Raw genomic sequence first — 14,439 nt, forward strand, 5'->3', positions numbered from 1 at the left:
TACTACAATTTTCTTCTAGACTATAGTTTGAGTATGGAATTACCCAATCCTCTCCCATTGGGAATTTATAATTATGCATCAGTTTGCCTGTGAGTGTTCATGAGACTCAGAAAGGAACCCTTAAATTTTTTGCCAAAAATAATTTGAATGCCAGAATCTTACTCTCAGAAACTGGTGTGCTACAAGTCTCCTTTTTCTGTGACCTTTGAAGTGAAGCAGAAAATCATTGGAAAATGCTTGAGAAAGTCTGAACTGGGGAAACAGAAATCAGAACAGTCTTGAGATGTTAATGACAAATACCAAATTGTGGCCTCTGAATAAAAGCTTTACAAATACAACAGAACTGTTCCAGAAAACACACATATCTCATGTTAGGCTTCCCTGATAGCTCAGTTGGTAAAGAATCTGCCTGCAATGCAGGAGACCCTGGTTCAATTCCTGGGTTGGGAAGATCCACTGGAGAAGAGAAAGGCTACCCACTCCTGTATTCTTGGGCTTTTTTTATGACTCAGTTGGAGAAGAATCCACCTGCAGTGCTGGAGAGCTAGGTTCAATTCCTGGGTTGGGAAGATCCACTGGGTAAGGGAAAGGCTACCCACTCCAGTATTCTGGCCTACAGAATTCCATGAACTATATAGTCCATGGGGTTGCAAAGAGTCAGACACAACTGAGCGACTTGGACTTTGCTTCACTTCTCATGTTAAGATTCAGCAACTTGTTTCTCAGTGATAAATGTTCAGTCAGTTTAAATGAAACTTGAAATAGTTATCTTTGGAAAATACCCTTTAAGGTAACATTCTTGAGACCCATGCATCAGATCATATTGCACTGGAGTATGTTCTGTACCTTGATTAAAAATATGATTGTATAGTTTACGGTGATTGGTGTAATAATGATAAAGATACATTGTAAGCATTATTTAAAAAGAGAAACTGTCTTCTTTAAGCCTGCATACTTGGCTAGAACTTTTTCAGACCCTTGGGCTAAGCAGGAAAGTTAGAGGACACAGCCTGTGGCTTAGGGCATAGATTCTGCTTAGGATTTACTTAGGGATCAAGGATCACTTTCCCAAGGGAGCTGATGTGCTTTGTCTGAGAGGAAACTGACTGTGAAAACCTCCAGAGAGGAAGGGGAGAAGATAAGTACATTTGTCTCTCAGGAACAGACAGAAAAGAGGAATATTGGGAAATATGTTGGTAGAGAAAGAACTGTAGCACTCATCATTAGAACTTCTGAATTAAAATCTTAGTTTAATTTGCTGATTTATGATAGTTTACCTGGATTAGTTTTGTTACACATTAATTAAACTGTCAATAATCTGAAAATTTTAGGGTACTTGATATTTTTCTTAGAGTTTATTGAAAATATATTTCTGTTCAGTATAAACATTTTCCTTATAAATGAAGCAGAGAAACAATTTATGAGAGGCAATATTAAATTGACATTAAAAAGAATATTTTTATGAACCAATTAGTTAATGGTAAAAATTTTTCCATTCAGTCTGTCTTATATTGCTTAACACTATGGAGAAAAGAGTTCTTGACTGAGGTGCAAATCCTGTGACTTTGAGCTAACATAAACAAATAGGGGAATTTATTGGAAAGCAAGAGTATCATGTCTTCAGGAGAAGCAAAAGTGAAAGAGATTAGATATTAAGTAAAGTCCAAATATAAAGTTTCCCCCAGAGTTTCACTTTATTATTATTTATTTATTAATAATAAATAATGTTATTTTCTTTCCTTATTTATTCAGTACCCAAATTGTGAACTACTCTGTCAAGGAGAAAATAGCTCCCCTCAAAGTGTGTGTCAGTTACTTTGAGAGTATCAGTGGGGTTCTGAGGTTTATCATCCAGACTGTGCATGGCTGCCAGCACACTTTTGCACTCTTGCTCCAGCTTTTTGGAGGCCATACAGAAGGAGAGCTGCCACTGCTTCCATCCTGTGCAGTTCTTTGGACTGGATGCATGACAGCTTTGCTTGTGCTCAGAGTTTATCAGACCTCTTAGGAATCATTTCTCAGCATCAGCAACTGTCCAGAATTTTATATTTCTCAAGAAATTTTTACCTTTTCATTTGCTAGGTTTTTACCTTTCATTTGCTTGGTTCCAAGATAGAACACAGTATAGTTATTCTTATGTATACTTCACTATGTAAGGACTCTCTGTTGGGTCCTCATACCCTCCCCAGGTAGGGTTCTGAGGTGAAATCTTTTGTGAGATGGCTTGCAGTGTGGATTTTTGCCCTTGTCACCAGGGGAAGAGCAGTGTGCTCTCCGTGTATCTGTTTCTCTTTGGTCAGCTGTCTCAAGCAAATGGTCCCTGTTTCCTGGGCTTCAGTGAGACTTTAATCAATTGTAGCTTCAGAGTATGAGGGACACATGATAAGCTCTGTAAGTGGTACTTTTGACATCTCTTTAATTAGATCTGAAGAAGAAAGCAATTGTTTTTAATTTGATAGGGAAGTGTTAATAAGTCTACATATTTTAGAAGAAATACATTCTTTAATCCTAAGCCACAAATGTTTAGACTCTTCAGGTATATCATGGGCTGCTGCTACTGCTAAGTCACTTCACATCACTTCAGTCATGTCTGACTCTGTGCGACCCCATAGACGGCAGCCCACCAGGCTCCCCTGTCCCTGGGATTCTCCAGGCAAGAACACTGGAATGGGTTGCCATTTCCTTCTCCAATGCATGAAAGTGAAAAGTCAAAGTGAAGTTGCTCAGTCGTGTCCGACTCTTAGCGACCCCTTGGACCACAGCCTAGAAGGCTCTTCTGTCCATGGATTTTCTAGGCAAGAGTACTGGAGTTGGGTGCCATTGCCTTCTCTGATATCATGGGCTGAGAGGAGCTAAATTCACTTTAGGTAGCTCCTTTTACAAGGAGGTCAACTTGGCATCTATGTTATGGCATTTATGTTGCCATAAATGTTCTGCTCAACATTTGAGCTATCAGCTGAAACTGATAAAGGTCTCTTAACAAGCAGTCATATATTATCACTATACATAAGAGAAGAGGTTTAATAGAATCAGTGGGAGGAAATAAATGAGATTTTAGATAATGTGATAAAAAGAGGCAACTACAGGAAAAAAGATCATAGGAAGATAGCCAAAATGACAACAATAACAAAAAATCTTTAGTATAAAAGCAGAAGTACAGTTGGTTATGGCAAACTGTTATCAATTAGTTAAACCCCATCACTTAATGGCAAATAGATAGGGAAATAGTGGCTGACTTTATTTCTCTGGGCTCCAAAATCACTGCAGATGGTGACTACAGCCATGAAATTAAAAGACACTTACTCCTTGGAAGGAAAGTTATGACCAACCTAGACAGCATATTAAAAACAGAGACATTACTTTGTCAACAAAGGTCCATCTAATCAAGGCTGTGGTTTTTCCAGTGGTCATGTATGGATGTGAGAGTTGGACTATAAGGAAAGCTGAAAGCCAGAGAATTGATGCTTTTGAACTGTGGTGTTGGAGAAGACTGTTGAGAATCCCTTGGACTGCAAGGAGATCCAACCAGTCCATTCTAAAGGAGACCAGTCCTGGGTGTCCATTGGGAGGACTGATGTTGGAGCTGAAACTCCAATATTTTGGCCACCTCATGCGAAGAGCTGACTCATTTGAAAGGACCCTGATGCTGGGAAAGATTGAGGGCAGGAGGAGAAGGGGACGACAGAGGATGAGGTAGCTGGATGGCATCACTGACTCAATGGACATGAGTTTGGGTGAACTCCGGGAGTTGGTGATGGACAGGGAGGCCTGGCATACTGCAATTCATGGGGTTGCAAAGAGTTGGACATGACTGAGTGACTGAACTGAACTGAACTGAACTGAATCTCCATTGCAGTTAAATTTTGGTCATCTGAATACAAATATCAAGGCTTATTTGGATCAGCAATTTAACACAATAAATGGGAAGTGGAGGAGAAATTATATTGATAAATAAGAAGTAATGATGTAGCTCCATGTTTAAGGATTGTTGCTGTTCAATTGCTAAGGCATGTCCGACTTTATGACCCCATGGACTGCAGCACACAAGGCCTCCCTGTCCTTAACTCTCTCGGAGTTTGCTCAAACTCATGTCCATTGAGTCAATCATGCCATTCAACCATTTTATCCTCTGTTGCCCCTTTCTCCTCCTGCCCTCAAACTTTCCCAGATCGGGGCTTTTCCAATGAGTTGGCTCGGCACATCAAATGGCCAAAGAACTGGAGCTTAAGCTTTAGCATCAATCATTCTAATGAATATTCTGGGTTTATTTCCTTTAGGATTGACTGGTTTGATCTCCTTGCTGTCCAAGGGACTCTCAGGAGTCTTCTCCAACACCGCAGTTCAAATGCATCCCTCCTTTGACACTCAGCCTTCTTCATGGTCCAACTCTTACATCCATACATGACTACTGGAAGAATGAAGTAGATAGAACTATCCCATTTCCATGTATCTATTTTTTGACACCAGTAGGTCTGATCATGTTCTTTAATTGAAAATAAAGATTTGTTTTCACTATTTGACTTTTTCTACACACTTAGAGTTAGTGGTAATAAATCTTAAGGGGTAATCACCAAAATGCACTGGTCAAGATAGACAGCTATACCAGTAATTGAAATGTGTAGCAAGTAGAAACTGTAATTTATAGCATGTAACACTGGAATTACTTTGTCTTGCAAATTGTAGGTGAGATTTTGTTTAAAATGCCATTGAAGCCAAGGGCAGGTGTTTTTAAAAGTGTATAGTCTAAAGAATCCATCTACCAAGCAGGATATGCCAGTTCAATCCCTGGATCAGGAAGATTCCCTGGAGAAGGAAATAATGACTCACTTCAGTATTCTTGCCTGAGAAATCCCATGGACAAAGGAGCCTGGTTGTCTACAGTACATGGGATCATAAAGAGTTGAACATGACTTAAGACACCTGGGAAAGTTTCACTTGTATTAGAAAATAGTAGAATCAAAATGCAGATGAGTAATCTCAATCCTGTAGGTGATTTTCCCTTAACTGACCTAAAGTTCCAAAATTGATAAAATAGATGTTACAATAAATAAAATGAAAGTCAGAGACATGCATAGATTATTTTAGAGTCCATTTAAAAATACTTTTTACAAATCTTTTGAGTATAAATATTTTATAATGTTTTGCACTTTATTTTAGGATAAGACATAAGTAATAAGGAACTCAAAAGACTTTAAATGAAGAACTGTTATTAACAAAAATTTAAATTATTTTAAAATAGATAATAAAAGTCTTTATACCTGTAGATTTCTATTACAACATTCAAAATACTTAAAAGAGAATAAATATAAGTAAGAATATGTGGGTCATTTTAATATGTAAAGAAGACTATGAAAAGAAAAATGTAATTTTCCTTGTGGGTTGAAAAGATTATCAGAAATGCTAAGGTGCTGATACTGCAATATTCATTTAACCGATATATGTTCTCTTTCTTTTATCATAATGAAGCTATCTACCTACAGGGGATGTTATAAAGATTAATTACTTCATTTTTTTTGAAGAGTTCATAAAGTTTAATAATATTAAATAAAAGGACAAATGAAACATTGAGGTAGGAGTTATTAAATATTGTTACAAACCTACCCTTTATTATTACTTATAAAGATGAAGGTCAGCATTTCACTTGCAGCATCTATTAATATATGATCAGAAACATGATAAAATTTTATTAAAAATGTAAATCAACTACTATATATCTCTATATGTAAAAAGCTTATGAAGGTTTCAATTAAACCTTGACAAATTCTACTTTTTAAACATTTACTTTCCTTTCATTCCTAACAATATACTCTCCAGTTTTTCTGGCTCTGTGACCTTTTTTTTTTTTTTTTTTTTAATCTCTCCTTCACTGGTATCTCCTTAAAAGGTATTTCTCATTGTTTTGCATTGTTAGTTGCTCTTAGAATGTATGCATTCTTTAGAACATCTCAGCTACCTTTCTCATTTCATTAGGCCTTAAATAAATTTTTCATTTCAGGTACAGAACCCAAATAAGTTAACAGCTCCAGTTAGATGTACTGTATGGGTACCTCAAAATCAACATATTTCAAATAGAATTTCTTACTTTACTTCTAGAACTTAGCTTTTCTAAGAAGTGAATCCATATATTCATTAGAAAACAAGCTCTGGGGCCATAACTCATGAGGTTATATTCAGTTCAATTCAGTTTAGTTGCTGAGTTGTGTCCGACTCTTTGCGACCCCATGAATTGCAGAACGCCAGGCCTTCTCCTGTCCATTACCAACTCCCAGAGTTCACCCAAACTCATGTGCATCGAGTTGGTGATGCCATCCAGCCATCTCATCCTCTGTCGTCCCCTTTTCCTCCTGCCCCCAGTCCCTCCCAGCATCAGGGTCTTTTCCAATAAGTCAACTCTTCTCATGAGGTGGCCAAAGTATTGGAGTGTCAGCTTTAGCATCAGTCTTTCCAATGAACACCCAGGACTGTTCTCCTTTAGGATGGACTGGTTGGATCTCCTTGCAGTCCAAGGGACTCTCAAGAGTCTTCTCCAACACCACAGTTCAAAAGCATCAATTCTTTGGCACTCAGTTTTCTTCACAATCCAACTCTCACATCCATACATGACCACTGGAAAAACTACAGCCTTGACTAGATGGACCTTTGCTGTCAAAGTAATATCTCTTCTTTTTAATATGCTGTCTAGGTTGGTCATAATTTCCTTCCAAGGAGTAAGCAACTTTTAACTTCATGGCTGCAATCATCATCTGCAGTAATTTTGGAGCCCCCAAAACTAAAGTCTGACACTGTTTCCACTGTTTCCCCATCTATTTGCCATGAAGTGATGGGACCAGATGCCATGATCTTCATTTCCTGAATGTTGAGCTTTAAGCCAACATTTGCACTCTCCTCTTTCACTTTCATCAAGACGCTCTTTAGTAGTTCTTCACTTTCTGCACAAGGGCGGTGCCATCTGCATATATGAGGTTATTGATATTTCACCCAGCAATCTTGGTTCCAGCTTGTGCTACTTCTAGCCCAGAGTTTCTCATGATGCACTCTGCATATAAGTTAAATAAGCAGGGTGACAATATACAGCCTTGACGTACTCCTTTTCCTATTTGGGACCAGTCTGTTGTTCCATGTCCAGTTCTAACTGTTGCTTCCTGACCTGCATACAGGTTTCTCAAGAGGCAGGTCAGGTTGTCTGGTATTCCCATCTCTTTCAGAGTTCTCCACAGTTTATTGTGATCCACACAGTCAAAGGCTTTGGCATAGTCAATAAAGCAGAAATAGATGTTTTTCTGGAACTCTCTTGCTTTTTTGATGATCCAGAAAATGTTGGCAATTTGATCTCTGGTTCCTCTGCCTTTTTTAAAACCGGCTTGAACATCTGGAAGTTCACGGTTCACGTATTGCTGAAGCCTGGCTTGGAGAATTTTGAGCATTACTTTACTAGCGTGTGAGATGAGTGCAATTGTGCGGTAGTTTGAGCATTCTTTGGCATTGCCTTTCTTTGAGATTGGAATGAAAACTGACCTTTTCCAGTCCTGTGGCCACTGCTGAGTTTTCCAAAATTGCTGGCATACTGAGTGCAGCACTTTCACAGCATCATCTTTCAGGATTTGGAATAGCTCAACTGGAATTCCATCACCTCCACTAGCTTTGTTCATAGTGATGCTTTCTAGGGCCCACTTGATTTCACATTCCAGGATGTCTGGCTCTAGGCTAGTGATCACATCATCATGAATATCTGGGTCATGAAGATCTTTTTTGTACAGTTGTATTTACTCATTCTTCTCTGGGCTTCACTTCCCAATTCCAAAAATTACTTAAAACCACAATAAAAATCCTTTATTTCCATAATAATTATTTGGCAAGACAATGACAATCTCCAACATGTCTCATGCTGTTATTATGCTTGCATCAGGAATTACCTTTCTACTCTTAATTCTGCTAGTAAACCCTTATTATCCTTTAAACCAAGCAATCAATTACTTTGTAAAGTTTCTTTACCTTCTATCATCCATTACATTTCCATAATATTTAAACTTTCCACATTACTATTTGTGACTTCTCATAATATCACTGTAACAGATTATTCCAGTTTTATATTACCTCCTCTTAATTGAGAAAAGAAAATAAGAATAAACAGTATATTTGTTGCTTCTTTCCTACATTTTTAGTATATTAACATAAATTGTCATATAAGATACATAAATTTTTGCTTCTATATTGGAACATATGTCACAATTTGCCTGAGGTGAAGTCCTTAGTTTGGAGGAAACAGGTAGATAACAAATAGAAAATAGATAATTATGGCTTCAGAAGGACTGGAGATGCTTCATTCTTTGGCTGAAAATTGTTACTTGAATAATCTGGTATAAACTAACATAAATGGCCTTTTGCCTGAGGTTTGTAGAGTTTCATTTCCTGTAAATAAGTATTCAAAGTTAAGGAAAACTCTCTGTTAGAAATCTGTGTGTGTGTGCATGCATGCATGTGCATGCAAGCTTTCCTGATCAGAAACATAGGAAGGCCTCGAAAATGAGTCTGTTTACTGAATGATCATTCATATGCTCAACAGAGAATGTATTTTTGAGGTACAGATATATGCTTTCTCTGTATTCAAAGGGGGTCCTGGTATAATTCTGGTGAGATCTAGGCTTCATGTATACAACTATAGAACACATTTTCTTCTGCATGCTCAACTCTAAAAGCATGGTGATGTTTCCTTTACAGCCTTGTTTGAGTCATTAAATTGAAGCATGCATGAAATATAAGTGGTAAAGTTGAATTAAAATCTTGAACCTGAAGAGACAATCAGGTTTATTATCTTAGTTTCTTCCTCCCACCTACTAGCTTCTCATATATATAATTCAAGATTGTGCTTCAGAAATACTCCAAATTAGTCCATTTTTCTGCAAATATAATTGAATGGGTACTTTGCTTTAGGCTATGAGACATCTCTGAGAAAATAACTCTGAGCAGGAAAGATAAAGTTCCTGGCACAATGGATGCACATGTCAACTGAAGGGAATAGGATTTGAACACACAAACACAGAAAAGGGCTTCCCGGATGGCTCAGATGGTAAGGAATCCGCCTGCAATGCAGGAGATCTGAGTTTGATATCTGGGTCTGGAAGATCCTGTGGAGAAGGGAATGACAACTCACTCCAGTATTCTTGCCTGGAAAATCCCATGGAAAGAAGAGCCTAGCTGGTTACAGTCCACGGGGTTGTAAAGAGTCAGACATGATTGAGTGACTAACACACACACACTGTGATAAATGCTATTAAGGAACACAGAGAGTGTTACAAGATTGTAATAAGAGGCTTTGATACCTAATGAGAAGTGATATTTACAGTGATAAATGTCATGGGCAATTGATGTTTAGGCTATAACCAGGAAATTATTGGGAGAAGGCAATGGCAACCCACTCCAGTACTCTTGCCTGGAAAATCCCATGGACAGAAGAGCCTGGTAGGCTGCAGTCCATGGGGTCGCTAAGAGTCAGACACACTGAGCGACTTCACTTTCACTTTCCACTTTCATGCATTGGAGAAGGAAATGGCAACCCATTCCAGTGTTCTTGCCTGGAGAATCCCATGGACGGAGAAGCCTGGTAGGCTGCAGTCCATGGGGTCGCACAGAGTCAGACATGACTGAAGCAATGCAGCAACAGGAAATTATTAAGATCCCTCTGTTAGGTAGATCCCCTGGAGGGCATGGCAACCCAATCCAGTAGTACTCTTGCCTGGAGAATCCTATGGACAGAGCCTGGTGGGCTACAGTCCATGGGGTCACAGAGAGTCAGACATGAATGAAGTGACTTCACACGCATGGACGTGCGCCCACACAACACACATGTAGTGGCTGATATACTCCAAGCAGGAAAATTAACATGTTTATGAACTTTTGGCAATGTCACATGAAATAGAATAGCTACAGAATTAAGTATGGTTCTCTCTATTTTATTGTTGTATTTTAATGTATATAATAGAATCTATTCTCTACTATTTAGCAAGTGGTAAACATACAAAATAAGTATCAGCCCAGTACATAAAGTCCCTAGGATTTCTTTTCAATGTCAAGATGGTTTGCTAGTGTTCAGACTGGAGAATCTAAGAAACTTATTTGAGTAACTAGCAGATGATAGAAAGTTCCCAGTAAGAACTTGTCAGCAGACTAGAATATTTGGCACATGTTGATTTGAAATCTAGTGAATCACTTAATATATCTATATTAATAAAGATAAACTCATACAAGTTTTGAACTAGGAAGAATCTCTCAGATTGATTTACTCACAACAACTTGCATATACCCATGAAAGCAATGATAACAATTGAGATGTTGCAGATTCCTCCCTGATTGGTATAGACCTATGGTTATTTTTCTACCCCAAGACATCTCAAAATGAAATGCACTAAGGCACAGAGAACTTATTGTGGGGAGGAATACAGGGAGGATATGTAAAGAAAGAAGTTTTGAATCAGACATTTGTTGTTGAAATCACATCTTCATTTCTATGTATTATGGAAAATTATTTAATTCCTGTGTATTTCATCTTTTTCTTTAAAATGCAGCTAATAATATTTCTGACGGTTCTTTCAATGAATACTGTTATGGATTTGATGAGTTAGTTGTTGTGACAATTAGGACCCATTCTCTCAGTGACCATAGTGCTTCTGGGGTCCTAAAGTAATAAAAGCTACATTGTGAGGGCAGAATTTTATTTGTAAAATTATATTCTTCATGGTCTGATAATGTGTTCAGTACCAATAAAAGTACAACAAAAAAAATTCACAAATGCATTGTAAGGCAACATTTTCCAATACTTATCCTAAATTTTTCTACCTCTGGCATAAAACCATAATGATCAGTACTCATTCTCTGATTGGGTAAGAGAAAGCTAAAATGGGCAATATGTTTACCTTTATCCTTCTCCTTTGTCCTGGCAGGTATTCTCATACAAACCTTGATATCTATTGTATTTATCATTTAAAATGTACAAAACTCTTATAAAAGTTAAGAATCAAGAATAGTTTACATATATTCATTTATTTTATTTCCCATGTCCAGATTAATAAATGATTAAGCTAAGAACTCATTCTGTAGATGAACCAAGAGAAAGTGAAAAACGGTAGTTGTTATCACTGAATTCTTCTCAATACATAAAGAAATGCAAAAAGCAGTATAACGTTACTTATGGTAGAATGGGATAGAGTGGAACCATAACTTAAATTCTTAAGACCTGTGACTTTCAATCCAAGAATTTAAATTAGAAGTGCAGATTACTTTTTCAGTTCAAATGAAGCAATTTTAATACAAGTAACTTGAGCATTTGAACTCAGTTTTCTCATCTGCAACATGTGATTTACCATGTTTACATCTACATGTCTATGTATTAATAACTATATATCTATGTCTATTTCTGTATTTGTATCTATATCAACTCTGCTGCTGCTGCTGCTAAGTCGCTTCAGTCGTGTCCGACTCTGTGCAACCCCATAGACTGCAGCCCACCAGGCTCCCCCGTCCCTGGGATTCTCCAGGCAAGAACACTGGAGTGGGTTGCCATTTCCTTTTCCAATGCATGAAAGTGAAGAGTGAAAGTGAAGTCGCTCAGTCGTGTCCGATTCTTAGCAACCCCGTGGACTGCAGCCTACCAGGCTCCTCCGTCCATGGGATTTTCCAGGCAAGAGTACTGGAGTGGGGTGCCATTGCCTTCTCCATATATCAGCTCTATACTACTAGAATTTGTGGTTGTTTTTGTTGTTTGCTTGTGGGTGTATATGTGTAAACCCGGAATTGAATAACAGATATAAACATATATACTGGAATACAATGAAAATTTTCTTTGTCTTTTTCAGCTTTTCTGTATTTAAAGTACCCTGAAATATATATTTTTTTCCCCTGGCATTTGTTTTGTTAGCATCTTTAAGTTCTACTACCTTTCTCTATTTTAGATCATTCATAATTGAACTAATCTACAGGTAATGTTGGGCTTCCCTGGTGGCTCAGAGGGTAAAGCGTCTGCCTGCAATGCAGGAGACCTGGATTCAATCCCTGGGTCGGGAAGATCCCCTGGAGAAGGAAATGGCAACCCACTCCAGTATTCTTGCCTGGAGAATTCCATGGACAGAGGAGCCTGGTGGGCTACAGTCCATGGGGTCGCAAAGAGTCGGACAGGACTGAGTGACTTCATTTCACAGGTAATGTTACCAAGTCAGACTAAGGTGGATCAGAGATTTCACACAATTTCAGGTTTTAATACTGTCAAGGATGAAAAGTGAAAGTGTTAGTTGCTCAGTTGTGTCTGACTTTTTTAAATTTATTTTTTAACTTTACAATATTGTATTGGTTTTGCCATATATCAAAATGAATCCACCACAAGTATACATGTGTTCCCCATCTTGAACCCTCCTCCCTCCTCCCTCCCCATACCATCCCTCTGGGTCATCCCAGTGCACCAGCCCCAAGCATCCATTATCGTGCATCAAACCTGGACTAGTGACTCATTTCATATATGGTATTATACATGTTTCAATGCCATTCTCCAAAATCATCCCACCCTCTCCCTCTCCCACAGAGTCCAAAAGACAGTTCTATACATCAGTGTCTCTTTTGCTGTCTCGTATACAGGGTTATGGTTACCATCTTTCTAAATTCCATATATATGCGTTAGTATTCTGTATTGGTGTTTTTCTTTCTGGCTTACTTCACTCTGTATAATAGGCTCCAGTTTCATCCACCTCATTTGAACTGATTCAAATGTATTCTGTTTAACGGCTGAGTAATACTCCATTGTGTATATGTACTGCAGCTTTCTTATCCATTCATCTGCTGATGGACATCTAGGTTGCTTCCATGTCCTGGCTATTATAAACAGTGCTGTGATGAACATTGGGGTACACATGTCTCTTTCAATTCTGGTTTCCTCAGTGTGTCCAGGCTCCTCTCTCCATGGGATTCTCCAGCCAAGAATACTGGATTGGGTTGCCATGCCCTTCTCCAGGGAATCTTTCCAACACAGGAATTGAATGAACCCAGGTATCCTGCATTGTAGGCAGATTTTTTTTTTTTTTCCTCTGAGTCATCATGGACACCCATGGTCAAGGATAAAAGAAATCAAAAGACTCAAAGCAGGGAGTTCTGGAACATTAAGAGTAGCTCCTCAGAGCCTGCCTTTTTGCAGTCGATATGTACTTCTATTCCAGAATGGTAGATATGACCTATAGGTAAGTCTTATACTATCATCTCTCACTGTGAAAATATTTCCATTTTGAACCATCTCCATTTTTAACCCCAGAATTTTACAGATCTCCAGGGAACATGTACTTCATAGATCCTGAATACCGTTCACTACAGGGGATTCTTAGGGCTGTATCTTGTTAAGGGCAATTCAGAGAGAAAGTCTCTTCCACCTAGAAAAATAGCACTGGTGTATTTTCCCAGAAGTTCAGTTGACAGAAAGATATACTAAGTTATCTGCTTCTCTTCCCCTTCTTGGGGGCATCATTCCTATAAAAGTAGTAACTTGGAAGTTACTGGAAACTTTAATTTATTCCTGCCAGTAGATAATATCATTTTTCATTCTTCCATTTTTTATTTTATTTTGAATTCTGTGTAATGTTACCATGACTATTATGCAGCTCAATGTTTCTATTTATTGCAATGCTATATCTGCTTCTGATATAAATTAAATCTTATTTTAGTTTTCTCTTCAATTTTTTCAGGTATCTTTCCATTTCTAGGAGTGAATGACTTTTCCCAACCCCCCAGTACTTGAAAAGTCTTATATCACCTATATTAAATTTTGTAGAACTTACAGGATAGGAATCATTCCTTATTTTTTCCACCCTTCTCTCCCTTGAATACATCTTCCAAACAAATATTTTGCTGTCTTCCATATTGCATTATTGTCTTTTAATTTTTTTCAGAATTTTTCCACAGGTTCCATAATACTTTATTTTCTAATGCTAAACATAATAAAGTTCAGTAGCATATCTCTTTCTGTGCCCAGTTCTCTCCAAAAAGGCAAAAACTTGTCACTGAATTTGATACTTATCTCCTAATTTTTAATTATGTATTTGTTTACCTAAGCATATATTTACTATTATTTTTAATTTTATATTTATATTTTAATTATTCTTCCATTTATTATTATTTCTGTTAATTCAATTATTATGTGTGATGTCATATCTCTTTTAGGGAAATCTTTCTTAATAGATTGTGTACCCGAATATCTAAACTCATGCCTATTATATTCTCTAACTGAATGTAAAAGCTTTAATGTGTCTTTTGAGCTCAAAGTGAACTTTCTTCTATTTCTCAAATTTTAAAAGTAGAATAAAGTATTGAAAGAAATCAATACCTTTATTATGATGTTCTACAATGTCTCTGGTTTATGGTAAATAAATGTTTTCTGGAGGGGCAGTTACTGAGATTCTACAGGCTAGC

At 37.6% G+C, this 14,439-nt stretch overlaps 1 protein-coding gene across 12 annotated transcripts in view; it reads left to right on the forward strand.

Annotated features, from left to right (window-relative positions):
* Positions 1-14,439, forward strand: part of LOC147365924 (uncharacterized) — an 851,918-nt gene that overhangs the window by 731,948 nt on the left and 105,531 nt on the right. For 3 of the 12 annotated variants that reach the window (XR_015133031.1, XR_015133046.1, XR_015133033.1), the window contains one exon: positions 4,278-6,366. The exons of 6 other annotated variants lie outside the window; for them this stretch is intronic. The gene's annotated coding sequence lies outside the window, so the exon portion shown is untranslated. Of the gene's footprint in view, positions 1-4,277; positions 6,367-11,453; positions 11,784-14,439 lie in introns of those variants that run through there. 3 more of the 12 variants (XR_015133034.1, XR_015133048.1, XR_015133035.1) reach the window with 3 other exon arrangements.

This window comes from Bos grunniens, chromosome 9 (assembly GCF_055505025.1).
Source record: "Bos grunniens cultivar Pamir isolate PY7600 chromosome 9, Bosgru_T2T1.0, whole genome shotgun sequence".
NCBI lineage: Eukaryota > Metazoa > Chordata > Mammalia > Artiodactyla > Bovidae > Bos > Bos grunniens.